The sequence below is a fragment of the Bombina bombina genome, chromosome 2 (genome assembly GCF_027579735.1).
Source record: "Bombina bombina isolate aBomBom1 chromosome 2, aBomBom1.pri, whole genome shotgun sequence".
Lineage (NCBI taxonomy): Eukaryota > Metazoa > Chordata > Amphibia > Anura > Bombinatoridae > Bombina > Bombina bombina.
Genome location: NC_069500.1, coordinates 748,208,210 through 748,222,959, shown reverse-complemented (window position 1 = coordinate 748,222,959; position 14,750 = coordinate 748,208,210). Strand labels below are relative to the sequence as shown.

Below are 14,750 nucleotides of genomic sequence, written 5' to 3'. Positions count from 1 at the left end.
AGGGGTCAGATACCAGCGAAAGATAGTTTTCAGTGTTTTCTCTCTCAAGCTAGAACTAAGTAACCCACTGCTCACTGTGCTAAAAATATTTCCCCACATCTGTTTCTCTAAATTTATATCTAAATCTTTTTCCCAGTTAATCATAACTGAAGTCCTGTTTTTGTTGGAGGCTGTTTGTAGGGCTATGTATAATCTCAATATGGTATGTTTTGGTCTTTGTGGTGTACATATTATCTCTAAAGCTGTGGATTGTCGAGAGGGTGTATTTTGGAGGTACCTATGTAGAGATGAAGTTAACTGCAAATATAGATACCAATGAATCTTTAGAGGTTCCAAGAGTTGTGTAGTTGTTAGAATCCGTCTGTGTTCTAGGAGATATACGACTCTATACAGCCCCTTATTCTTCCATTTAGCCACTTGTTTTGGAGAATCGCTTGAAAGGAGATATCTGATTGGCATCATTAAAGATTTAGTGGGTAGTACCATCTCTTTTTTTTTCATCAGTGTAGACCAAGTGTGTGTCATGTGGTCAGTCATGGGTGAAAAGTACTGGGTCGCAGATCTCGTAGTTAATTGCTTGTCCCAAATTATATCATCTGGATATTCCCAGCCCTCCAAGTCCGATTCTAGAGAAACCCATAGGGCCTCTCTAGTTGATCTGCATATTAGTGCAGTTTGAGCTAATCTAGCTGAATTATAGTATTCTAGTAGTTTGGGTGCACTTATCCCACCTATTGTTCTATGTCTGGTCATGATTAGTTTTGAGATTCTAGTATTTTTTTTACCCCCTATGAATGTTAAAAGCTCGGATTGTAACGTAGCTAATTCTGATAGTGGGATTTTGATAGGTAATGCAACAAATATAATAAACGGGATAGGATGGTCATTTTTACAGCTGAGATGCGGCCCAGCGAAGAGAAATTGTAAGCTTTCCATTTTTGGAGATCTTTACATATATTTTTAAAAAGAGGAGTATAGTTACATTTATAAGTGTTGATATTGAGTGGTCAGTTGGATTCCCAAGTACTTGAGGAAGTGTTTGGCACATTTGAGGTCAAAGTTTATTTCTATGGTTTTTAGTGTATGTTTTAGTGTATGTTTTAGTGTATGTTAAGGCAGCTCAATGGGTTTGGCTTCACATTTGTCCAGGTTAATCCGATACCCTGATATAGAGGAAAGTATGTCGATTACTTTATATAAATTTGGGAAGGTGATGAGTGGTTTGGTGATTGTGAGTAGAATATCGTCCGCAAATAGAGTTAGTTTATATTCAATGTTTCTTATTTTAACAGCCCAAATGTCTGGATTAAGCCTGATCTTGGCAGCAAGGGGTTTGATGCAGAGAGCAAATAAAAGGAGTGAAAGAGGACAGCCCTGCCTGGTGCCATTGAGTATAGGGAAAAGCTTGGATTTATATCAGCTGAGGTGACGTGTGCTTTAGGTGTAGAATAAATTGCTATCAGAGCATCTATGAGCCATCCCCTGAACCCTGTGTGGCGGAGTACAGCTAGCATATATTTCCAGTCTATTCTTTCAAACGCCTTCTCCGCATCCAGTGACAGAAGCAGAGAAGGCGTCTGTGACTTATTAAAGTAATGCATGAGACTGATCATACACCTAATTGTATCTGGAGCTTCCCTATCTTTAACAAAAACCCACCTGGTCTGGGTGTATCAGGGAAGGCAAGATATGTTTGAGGCGATTAGCTAAAATTTTGGTAAAAGTGAAATTTGGCGATAACTAGAGCAGAGTTTATGATTTTTCTCTGGTTTGGGGATAACTACTATTTTAGCTTGGAGTAGTTTGGTGGGGATAGGGGGTCCTTCCATAATGTAGTTGCAAAATTTCGTTAGGTGAGGGATCAGAGTGGATCTAAATAATAATATTTTCCCGAGAAACCATCAGGACCCGCCTCTTTACCCAGTTTTAGTTCTTTTATAGCTAGAGTGACTTCAGCATGTGAGATGGCGGTGTTAAGGAGTTGTCTGTCTTCTTCTAAAATAGAGTTTAGGTTTGAATATATTAAAAATGTATTGAATGTTTGAATTTCAGGGGTATGGTTGAGTTTTTTACTGTCATAGAGTTTTCCATTAAATTTTGTGGATGTGAGGTAATAGTTCCGTCTGGTTGTAGAATGGAAGGTATTGCAGAAGCTTTGCATCTTTCTCTGATTTTATGTGCCACATATTTATCCGGTTTATTTGCATATATGAAATACTAGGATCTCAGTCTTTGTATGGCTCTAGCAGCATGGGAGTTTAAAAGTTTAGCTAGTGAATCCCTTTTGTTTTGGAGTGTTTGCAGTATTGTTGTCTATTGTGTTAGTTTATGTTGATGATCCAGGTGCTCTATTTCCTGATGTAGTAGTTCTAATTGTGTTCTTTTCTGCTTACAGTGAAAGGTCTTACCTTGAATAAGTAGTCCCCTCATAACCGCTTTGTGTGCTGTCCATGTATGTAGTGGGTTGGAAGTGGTGTCAATGTTTATATTCCAGTACTCTGTCAGTTGTTGTAGCGTTTTGTTGTGAGTAATTGGGTCTTTCAAAAAGCTGGGGTCATATGACCAGGATCTAGATCTTGAATGGTCCAGGATTCCGTTTAAATTGAAAGAGACTATAGAGTAATCAGACCATACACAGGTATGTATAGCTGAGAATAGTAGCATTGGTTGTAAGATTTGACTAATGTAGATATAATCTAGTCTAACATAGGATTTATGAGCCGGTGAATAGTAAGTGGTGTCAGTAGTATTACCATATAGTGTATACTAGGAATCAATTAGGGAATGAGGTGCCATAGTCTTGTATATTTTTTAACCAAACGATTATGTCGGTGATTCATGTTAGTCATGGGTTTATTTAAGGTTGATCTAATGGGGGACATTGTGATATTATATTTGCCTGCTAGTATGATCTTAGATTGTGACCATTGAGTTAAAAGGTGTGATATAAGTTCAAAGAACTTATGTTGATTCTCATTGGGGGCGTAGATATTACAAAAGGTAACATCTGATTACCGAATTCAGCCTTTAACTATTAGATATCTACCTTCTGGGTCTGAAATTGTTGATTGTATGAATATAGAGACACCTCTTTTTTTCGTATTGGTAGTAGAGTGGTAATGGGAAGTGAATTGTCTGGCCCAGTATGTAGGTATTTGTTCTTTAAGGAAGTGGGTTTCTTGGAGAAATACTACATTTGCTCGCAACATGATATTGGGACATGGCCATTCAGCATTTAACATCTGTGTTTAACCCTCTTACATTGTGGGAGACTATGGCCCATATTTATCAAGCTCCATACGGAGCTTGAAGGGCCGTGTTTCTGGCGAGTCTTCAGACTCACTAGAAACACAAGTTATGAAGCAGCAGTCTAAAGACCGCTGCTCCATAACCCTGTCCGCCTGCTCTGAGCAGGCGGACAGGAATCGCAGGAAATCAACCTGATCGAGTACGATCGGGTTGATTGACACCTCCCTGCTGGCGGCCAATTGGCCACGAGTCAGCAGGGGGCGGCGTTGCACCAGCAGCTCTTGTGAGCTGCTGGTGCAATGTTAAATGCAGAGAGCGTATTGCTCTTTCCACATTTAGCGAGGTCTTGCGGAGCTGATCCGCACTGTCGGATCAGGTCCGCAAGACCTTTGATAAATAGGGGCCTTTGTGTAGTTGAGGAATCATAGAAACATGTCTAGGGGGAGTCTGGTGCGCTCAGTGTAGTTACCCACCTTTTATTCCTCAATAGTGCATGTAATAATTTAGGTCGATATTTATCTCTATCGACCTATGAGTGCATATGGATTACAGCATCATTGAACAAAGAATAGAAATAACTGTGGATTTTTTTTAACAACAAACAATAAAATTCCCTAACAATGGGATTCACCAGTTGTGCCTAAATGTGTACAGATCTGGTGGGGAGTGAAGCAGCAGCTATAACCAACTTTGTTTTTTAGTAGAAAAGCAAGATAAATCAGGAATAAGTTGGGATAGGGAGAGGGAAAAGTACACAAACATAAGTAAGATAGCAATATTGTCATGTAAAAGATGAGATATTATTATAAGATATGTGCATAGATTAATTCATCTATGTACATGTAATTTATATACTGTAAGTTGCAATTATTTGTCAGATGGTCTGGGCTGGGTAACTCACACACCCCTGCTGTGACCAGATACACATTACAGGCCAGGATGTCTCAATTATCCACTTCAAAGGAAGCCTGTATAAGGAGTTTTCCTATCTGAAGGAACAACAGTCGCTCAGTCTAGAGCTAATCTTTTGAAGCCCAAGTATATGCAAGAGTTAATTACCCTATGCTGAGTTGAATACACAGAACCCCAGAATTCTGACAGCTTAGATCTTAATAGCAGAATGCGTACTTAGAAAGTCATATAAATGCTTTGTCTGTAACTTTCATATAATTTAAAATACTCAGATTGTATTAACAACATATATATATATATATATGAAACCTAGAAGATTGTCTATGCCTAAGAAGGGTAATATGGGAAGTTGAAAGCCTAAGAATTAAGATTTTAAAATATCTTAACCTATGTACTTTTGATAAAAATTATCTATATAGTTCTTAGATAAATTAATGTGTACCACAGACTGCCTAAATAATATACAGTATATAATGATCTAAGAGATACATCACATGTTACATACTGTGTTGGATATAATGAATTAAAAATAAATAACTGCATTGATATGTATAAATGTTTGACTTATTTCAAACTAACAATTTCTGTTTCTTTATTTTTCAGACATGTAATAAACCAACAAGATGTCCTATGAATATTGGTCATAAACATCCAGACACTGAATATTAAAATAATATCCACAAGTATACAATATTTATAATAACTGGTAAAGATGACAATATGCATCTTCTAAAATATTATAAGTAGTATATCATGTTTAGTATGAAAATACTCAGGTTAAATAGTATTAAATAATCCCATACATACTGGACATATTGTTTGTTGATACTGGAAATTATAAATGTATTTAATGAACACTTTAAATCAAATACTAAACTGTAGCAGTATTTGATAGTGAAACTGTTTGACAGTGTCTGCTGCCACCAATAGTTTAGAAATGGTATTGCAGCCAAAAGGTGTTGGCTATTATTAAAATACATGCCTCTCCAAGGGCCAATGAGATGTTTGGCTCTGAAGGGCCTATCAAAAGACAAGTGCGTAGACAAAAGGTTCACCAATGATTAGAATAAAAAAAGTGGGATCTATCACGTGATATATTCTCTTGCACAGAGGAAAAAAGGAGGACATGCTGCTGAATTTTTTAAGTCTCTGACTTATCTTGCTGAATTGGTTTACAGAAAGCAACATTGGACCTAAACCTTTTTTAGGTTACCTAAAAGAAATACCTTTCTTATTTATAACGGTGAACTGGATTAATCTGATAAAGATGAACTCTCATCTGGTGGTAATGTATGGAGTTTTGTAATTAATATTTTAAAACAAAGACATTCATTAAAGCTATAGTTTAATTGAAGCAAGCGGTACTTTGTATTTTAAATCTATGTTTCATAGCCTGGTGTAGTTTAAAAATAATTATATTGATGCTAAATAAGTTTACTGCTAGAAAAGGTGTTTATGCTTTTTATCTCTAAGTCCATCTTACTTATTGTAAAATCTCTTAGAAATTGCATATAATTTGGTTATTGTGTTAATAATATACAATTTCTCTGATGGTTATAAGTTCAGCATTAGAGTTATTGGCTAATTATAGACTATTCTGGTATTTTCATTGTGATATTTTAATAAGTGACTCATTGTGAGTAAGGTTAATTTTAAAGATATATTTTTATGATCTGTTTAGTATAGAATATTGTAACGGAATAAGTGTGTATAATTGATTCATAATCTAGTTTTTACATAAATATAATTCAAGGTGTCTATAAAGATAACTAATCCAGAATCAAGGAATAAATATTGTTACGTATATACATTTTATTGGTTGGCAACTGCTAAGATAAGTTCTCCAACATTTTACTGGAGATTACTGCTGATATAACAATAAATGATATTGTAAGCCTAGTATATACCATCAATATTATTTAAGACATCAAACACAATCATAAATTGGCAGAATATATTTTACAGCAAAGGCAAAGGATACTGTGTGTGACCAAATCAAAGGAGGTCACTCCTCTCAGGGAAGACTAGCTCCTTCTTAAGGTCTCTGTGTGTAAGTTCCATCTTTAACGTTGTATGTTCAATAAGATATTCATTCTTATGTCTTTTGTGATTGGCTTTGGCCCATTTGGAGGAGCTGGAATTGTAGGTTTGCTTTGTAGGTTCTGAAACTTGTTGCGAAGATGTGGGGGTGATATAGATGGGGCTTCTAGGCCTAAGATAGTGCAGACTTCTGGGATGTCTTCCATGTCCTTAAAGGGACAGTTCACCCAAAAATGTTCTCCCCTTTAAATTGTTCCCAATGATTCCTTTTACCTGCTGGAGTGTTTTAAATTGTTTACAAGTAGATCCTTTACCCCTATTTTGGCATTTGAAATAGCTGATTTAGCCTGTAGTATCCCAATCTATACTGAAAGTTTCTATACTGGAGTATATTCTATTGAATAGCATAAGTAAACACAGCCAGCAGAAGAGATTACATTCTCAGTGGGGGGCATGATATTTAAGTAATAAAATTATAATTTTCCATTGTTCTCTCTAAGTATCGAGCTTTGGTTTTCTAGACAAATATAAGATAAGGAAGCAAGTCTGTGTACATAAAAGTAATAACATAATGAGATCTGATATTACCTGAAGCTCAACCCATTGTAATAGGCTGTGGTTTAAAAGCACAAAACCAGCTACTTCATATACACAAATAAACCAAAAAATGCAATTTCTCATAAATTTTATATTCTGCAGCTGGTATAACAAGTCATTGAAAATACATTCATATAAAAACAATTTTACAGTGTACTGTCCCTTTAACAGTGATGATTTTGTTCTCCTTCCTGATGTGGAGGGCAAAAGGGAAGCCCCATTTATATTGGATTTGATGTTTCCATAATATGGTCATCAGGGGTCTAAATAAGCTTCAGCGTTGAAGTGTTTTAAGACTCAGATCTTGATAAAACGGTATTATATTGCCTTGGAATTTAAAGGTAGGGTTATTTCTGGCCGCCTGTAGGATTGTTTCTTTATCATGGAAAAAGGTCAGTTTAACAATGACGTCTCTAGGAGGGTTACCCTCCTTGGGTTCAGCCTTAAGGGCTCTGTGTGTTCTCTCAATGTCATATTTGGAATCTTCACTATCTCCAGCTATATGTAGAAATAGTTCATGAAGGTAGGAGTGGAGGTCTTTGGCTAGGATGGATTCTGATACACCTTTGAGTCGGTCATTGTTCCTCCTACTCCTATTTTCTAAATCCTCCAGTTTATCTTGAACCTCTCACCTAGACTACGAGTTTTGCGCTAAACAGGGTGCGAAACGAACGCAACAAAAGTTGCGTTATTTTACCTTCCATACCGCTGCCATTATTAGTTTCTGAAAAGCCTCCTTGTGCGTGCGATATTGTGGCGTTAAGCTCCATACCACACAAAAGCCAAGGGCTGAGAATACGTGCTCATGCACGCTTTCCCCAAAAAACATCAATGGGGAGAAGGTGTTAGAAAAAAACTGAAGTGCGGAATGGCGATTGCCGTAAAGCAGCACCATTGATGTCTATGGGGAAAAAAGTTACGTTTAAAGCTATCACCCTAACAGAAAACCCAAGTCTAAACACCCCTAATCTGCCGCCCCCGACATCGCAGACACTAATAAAAGTTATTAACCCCTATTCCACCGCTCCCGACCGCCGCCACTATAATAAAGTTATTAACCTCTAATCTGCCACCCCTGACATCGTTGCCACTATAATAAAGTTGTTAACCCCTAAACCTCTGGCCTCCCACATTGCCGCCACTAAATAAACCTATTAACCCCTAAACCGCCACCCCCCCACCACATTGCAAACACTAAATTAAACTATTAACCCCTAAACCTAACACCCCTCTAACTTTGAATTAAAATTTCAATATAACTTTATTTAAATAAAAACTTACCGGTAAAAAAAAAAAAGAAACTAACATTAAACTCTAAATTAACCTAACCTTACTATTCTAATATAATAAAAAATACTACCAATTAAAATATCTAAATTACAATTTTAAAAAAACCTAACACTACGAAAAAAATTAAAAATCTAAATTACAACTAAAGTTTACCAAAAATAATAAACACTAAAATCACAAAAAATAAAAAAACACTAAGATTACAAAAAATAAACGAAATTGTCAAAAATAAAAACATTTACACCTAATCTAATAGCCCCTAGTCTACAATAAACTATCAATAGCCCTTAAAATTGCATTTTGTAGGGCATTTCCCTAAAGAAATCAGCTCTTTTACCTGTAAAAAAAAATACAAAGTCCCCCCAACAGTAAAACCCACCACCCAACCAACGCCTCAAAATAAAAAAAAACTAACTCTAAAAAAAAACCTAAGCTACCTATTGCCCCTAAAGGGCCATTTGTATGGGCATTGCCCTTAAAAGGGCATTTAGCTATTTTGCAAGGGCATTCAGCTCTTTTAAAAAAGCCCAAACCCAAATCTAAAAAAAAACCCCACCCAAAAAAACTAAAAAAAAAAAACTAACACTAACCCCAGAAGATCTACTCACGATTTCTGAAGTCTGGACATCCAGGCAACGAGGTCTTCATACATCCCGAGGGCGCCATCCTGGAAGCTGATCCCATCCTGCGTGGAGCGTCCTCTTCATACGGTCGCCGCCGTACACTGAAGTTGAATGCAAGGTAGCTGTTTTAAAATGGCGTCCCTTGCATTCCTATTGGCTGATTTGATTCTTCAAATTCAAAACAGCCAATAGGATGAGAGCTTCTGAAATCCTATTGGCTGATTTGAACAACTGATAGGATTTCAGTAACTCTCATCCTATTGGCTGTTTTGAACAGCCAATAGGATTTTAGAAGCTCTCATCCTATTAAAGAATCAAATCAGCCAATAGGAATGCAAGGGACACCATTTTGAAACGGCTACCTTGCATTCAACTTCAGTGTACGGTGGTGACCGTATGAAGAGGACGCTCCGCGCAGGATGGGATCAACTTCCAGGATGGCTCCGCTCTGTGCCACTGAGATGAAGATAGAAGATGTCTGGACTTCAGAAACTGTGAGTAGATATTCTGGGGTTAGTTTTTTTTTTTTTTTTTTTGGGTGTTTTTTTTTGGGATTAGGGTTTGGGCTATTTTAAAAAAAGAGCTAAATGTCCTTTTAAGGGCAATGCCCATACAAATGGCCCTTCAGGGGCAATGGGTAGCTAAGTTTTTTTTTAGAGTTAGGTTTTTTTTATTTTGGGGGTTGGTTGGGTGGTGGGTTTTACTGTTGGGGGATCTTTGTATTTTTTACAGGTAAAAGAGCTGATTTCTTTAGGGCAATGCCCTTCAAAAAGGCCCTTTAAATGGCTATTGGTAGTTTATTGTAGGCTAGTGGGTGTTTTTTATTTTGGGGGGCTTTATGGGTGTTAGTGTACTTTGCAGCACTTTAGTTATAAGTTTTGTGAAACATTTTTGTTACACAAAATCCATAACTACTGCTTTCAGATGGCAGTATGATCGTGTCGGTATAGGCTGTAACGCAAGCGTTTTAGCCTCACCGCACAATCTGTAATACCGGGGCTTTGGAAATCCCATGGAAAAACTTCATCTTTTTGAGTGTAGGATTGGCGTTGCGTTACAGGCTACAATACTTGTGGTATAGCTATACCGACAGGACTCCCAATAGTGCGTTCCTGCTTTTACGCTGAAATTTACATTTTTTTCAGTGTTAAAAGCCCCAACGCAAAACTCATAATCTAGGTGTCTGAGAGGAGTTGATGTTGATCTGCAATTGTTTCAGAGATGGTAATAACTTCTTCCGTGATGGTTTCTTTGTGGTCTTCTAAAGCCTCTATTCTACCTCTTAAGTCAGCGATGTCTGACTTAATTTCAGATAAGCTGTTGGTCACAACTGCATGCAGAGTCTATCTCGTCCCATAATTTTTCAAAGTTTGTAGATATATCTTTATAGACTAAGGAGCCTAGGTCTGTTTTCGTTACAGGGGTCAATTCGTCATCTGACTGGTGTGCCTCTGGGTTTAATTCTTGATCACCCTCTTGGTCTAAGGGTAGGTGACTGGCTGTTTTACCCGATAATGTGGGCTTGAAAAAAGTCAACATAGTAGATTATTTAGAGGCCTTATCTCCCTTCACAGGTTTTCTAGTAAACATGATTTTTGTCTCAGTTTCACAGTGAAGTGATTTAGGTGAAAGAGATTGCGAAGTCAAGGTATACGGTGACAGGGAGAGAGCACCCCCCCAGTATAGCTCAGTCTGTATGATTACTGACAGGTTAGTAGCCCTTTTATTTGCAGTGACTTAGTATGGAATCATATATATATATATATATATATATATATCAGTCTCTTGTGAGGAGAACTAGTATGGTATGCAGATAAAATGAGGATAAGTAGTTAATTCAATAACTGGCAAATATAGCTCCCACAGTGGAGCTGAGTTTTCAGCTATCAGGTTGCCTTAGTACAAAGTTGCAGGAGTGGTGCTATGTTGGATCGCCTTTAGTCTTCACTATGCATGAATATATGCCATAATTCCTATTGTGTAAGATGTAACCAAAGGGAGGAAGATAGAATTTATCAGCATTTTGTTCCCTTATTTATCCAGTGTAATCAGGGTAATGATAAAAGATTGTGGGTTAGGCATTATTAAGTGCAATATTGGGATTGGATAACTGCACTATAATATGTAAAGATGCTGCACTTATGTAGCTTCATACCGCAGCCTACCTTTTTTATGTTGGTTACCGGACAGTGTTTTAGGAGGATGAGCTCCCTTATCCAATCTGTATGGTTGATAGAAGGAGATGTCACATTGTGGTAGGATCTTCAGTAGTATTTAATCTCTCCCTAATGCGGCTGCATTGGAAGATTGTGGCCTAATTGTCACGCTCCACGTGGCATTTCTTAAATCTCCAGTCTCACTAGAACTGTCCGGCTAGTTGTCATCCGTGCAGTTTTTTTCTCCTAGATATCCACTTACAGATTATCTATGTTGTGAGCTATTTTAGCTGTATTCCTAGCTCATTTGCTGTGTTTTTTGGCCCGGAGCTCGGCACTCACACGACCATCACTGAGCGATGACAGGCTCCACCCCAGATCTCCTCATTTAAAGTAATAGCTGCAAGTTGATTGTCATAGCAATGGGAAATACTTCACATCATTACTATTCATTTTGGGGGTCAAATCAAGCCAAGAATGTTTTTTTTACAAACAGTTGTTTTCTTCCTTGTCATAGAAGCACCTACATAATATCCTCAATGTGGTCCTTAAAGCCTAGCAGGAAAAGACTGTTGACCGGTGCTATAACCCATAGAAATTGGTCAAATACTCTCTTATGTATATGATAGCAGTCCCTCCATTAGCATTAACGGTCATGCAATCATCACACGAATAACCATTCCCTGACAGTAATCTGTAGCCATGTTTCATTTTGTTATTTATATCCGGTTCACAGGTTCTAGTTTCTGTGAACAAATACACATTTAGGATATCCTGGTAAAATATTTTATAAATTAATAAATATTATAATAAGCTGTTAAAATAGGGATGCTACTATTAAGGGTAATATGGCTGACCCTTCTATTTTTAAAGAAGGTAACACACTGGCATTATCAAAGTTAAAAGGGAATAAACATGGGGCTGCCATTATTAATATTCATCCAACATTTTTGTTGAAACTACAATTTCTGTTAGCTGTACCATTGACTGATCTGTTTAATTCATCTCTATTGAGAATTGCTCTAGTAACTACAGGCAGTGTAAGTTTGACTTCAGCAGTGGGAAGAGCAATGGAGACTTGGCTTACATAAAATCAAACATCTTCTAGTATTAAACAGTGTCTGCTTGTGCAATCATAAATTTTGGCAGCTGATGCTGCACCATAAGCCCAAAAGGTACGGATTGTCTTAATCTAAATTTCCTATTATTTAATTGTCTAATTATATCATTACCTAGCCTACAGGGGCAGACTGAACATTCTGGCAGTAGAACCTAGACCAAGGGTGTGGCACATAAGGGGGGCCGGCTAGTGTCATTGACAAGGGGGGCTCCTGGTGTGCTTCTTATTCTCACAAGGACCTGGGGAGGGTCTGTGGCTGTAGAGGTCCTAGAGTATGGGGTCCCTGTCTCTTGATTTTGGGGGCTTTGGTGGGGGCAAGGCAGACATGTGATGGGGCGTAGGTGGTGGGATGTTTCATGGAGCCAGACTAGGGAAGGAGATGGGGGACCCTGATTTTTGTCTGGAGACCCTGATTGGGCTGCTATCCTATTATCTTTTTATTAACACACTTAAGTGAGTGTGTGATTTGGGTGATTTGACCTCCCCCTACCCCTCTCACAATGCATAAAAACATTCAGGTTTCTCCATAACATTATTTAAAACCTGTACAGATTCCCTGCATTGTAGTACACTTACAGATTTAATTACAAATAGGTTACAAAATGGAGAATGGAGGGCAATATCAGTTCAAGTTTTGCTGAGGCATACTTATTTGTAATATTTAAAATTACAGGTATAAATCCCCAAATCCTGAATTAAAAAATCCAGAATTCTTAAAAAAAATTCCAGAGTTTTTAATATTTTTTAAAAATAAAATGATTAAAAATTGCATGTTTTCTCACCAGTAAATAACAATCTTCTCTTCCTACATCTTTGGTCAAGTTAAAGGGCCACTAAACCAAAAATCTTTATTTCATGATTCAGATAGAGAATAGAAATTTAAACAACATTACAATTTACTTCCATTATTTATTTTGCTTAATTTTTTTAAATATCCTTAGTTGAAGAAAAAGCAATGCACATGGTGAGCCAATCACACGATGCTTCTATGTGCAGCAACCAATCAGCAGCTAGTGAGCATATCTAGATATGCTTTTTATCAAAGAATATCAAGAGAATAAAACAAATTAGATAATATAAGTAAATTAGAAAGATGTTTAAAATTGCATTCTCTTTCTAAATCATAAAAGAAAAAATGTGGGTGGCATGTCCCTTTAATGTGTTAAAAAATGCAAAATAAAGTCTATATTTATTTAAAACAACAACTATTACCTTTCTCATTACAGTACAGTACTATATTTCTGATGGTACCATGTATACAAAAAAAAAGTATTACAAATTATGTAAAACTTCCTTTAGATTGCATGTATAAGCTGTATTATGACATTAGATCATGTGATTACTGACCCTAGCTTACTATGGGCTAGATTATGTGCGGTGGAACCTCACTCAAAGAATACTTGCACACCATTGGCTTACTATACGCTCAAAGTGAATTTTACTGCTTGCTCCTATAGAAGTCTGTTTTGTGAGAGATCTAGCACACTTTAAAATCTGGCATGCAAGTTATGTGACTGCTCCTGCCTGCCTCACTCACAACCAAGGGAGAATTTTATCTATGTAAAAATTACACACAAATTATAGCTGGTTATATTTGTATTTGAGTGTCCCTTTAAAGAGTAAATTATATTTTGTGAATATTGTATAGAGATTCTAGCTCTGGCAAATGGCTTAAAGGCACAGTCTCAGTTTGTCTGCTCAGCCCTTATGATTTTTTTTAGGATTGGTACGATGTGCCCTACTTTTCTGTTTTTATTTTATGTGCTAGACAGAGGCCAGGGGCACATATGCAAACAATAATCAGCTTTAATTATATAGAATATTGGATTTTGGCTACATTATATTCCTTTAACAAATACAGGAAGAACAGGTATCCAAATATGGGCTAGATTACGAGTGACACACAACCGTTTGCGCATGAGCAATATCGGGTTTTTGTGGCCGTTTGCATGCAAGTGATGGTAAACTCCCCCCTTTTTAAAATAAGATCTGGAATGTTAGTGATATTTTAGATAGTTTAATTAGTTTAATTCATCAGTTGTTATGAAGATGTGCTACAATTTACCTTGTAATATAGATGTCAAATTCAGATACCCCGCACTCCGTACCCCACTTCAAAAGTCAATTTTTCTGTGAGCTAAATTTTGAATAGTTCTACAATCAGTGCTCTAGCTACAACAAAAGTGCCATATGGGGAGAGTGCTGATCGGACAACAATTCAAGCCATTAGCTGACAAAAAAGTTACTTTTAAAGTTGGGGCTAGTATTACAAATTGAAAGTAAATGCGATCATGTGAGCACAATTGCGATTTACGCTAGAATGATTATAGCAACCTATCTGTTACGCGAGTTGAAATAGTGTCACAAAACATCAAAAATACATATAAAAGTATGTTACACTCCTAATAACACAGTATGTAATAAAACAATGTAAACAAAATTATTGCACCAAAAAGTTATAAAGGCTCAAAGATATGTGGTCTCAGGTGTTAGGAAAAAAAAGGACTGCAAAGGGCTTTAACATAAAAATACATACATACACATGTCTAAATATGTATATATATATATATATATATATATATATATATATATATATATATATATATATATATATATATATACACAGTATATATATATATACAGTATATATATATATATATATATATATATATATATATATATACACGTTGATTGGAGTAGCCATGTTAGTCCAGAGATTTAGATATCAAAATAGCAAGAGTATTGCATTGAGCAATGATACTT

At 36.6% G+C, this 14,750-nt stretch overlaps 1 protein-coding gene across 1 annotated transcript in view; it reads right to left on the bottom strand.

Moving 5' to 3' along the window:
- The window catches only part of FSTL3 (follistatin like 3), a 145,032-nt gene that overhangs the window by 118,680 nt on the left and 11,602 nt on the right, over nt 1-14,750 (bottom strand). The window lies entirely within an intron of this gene.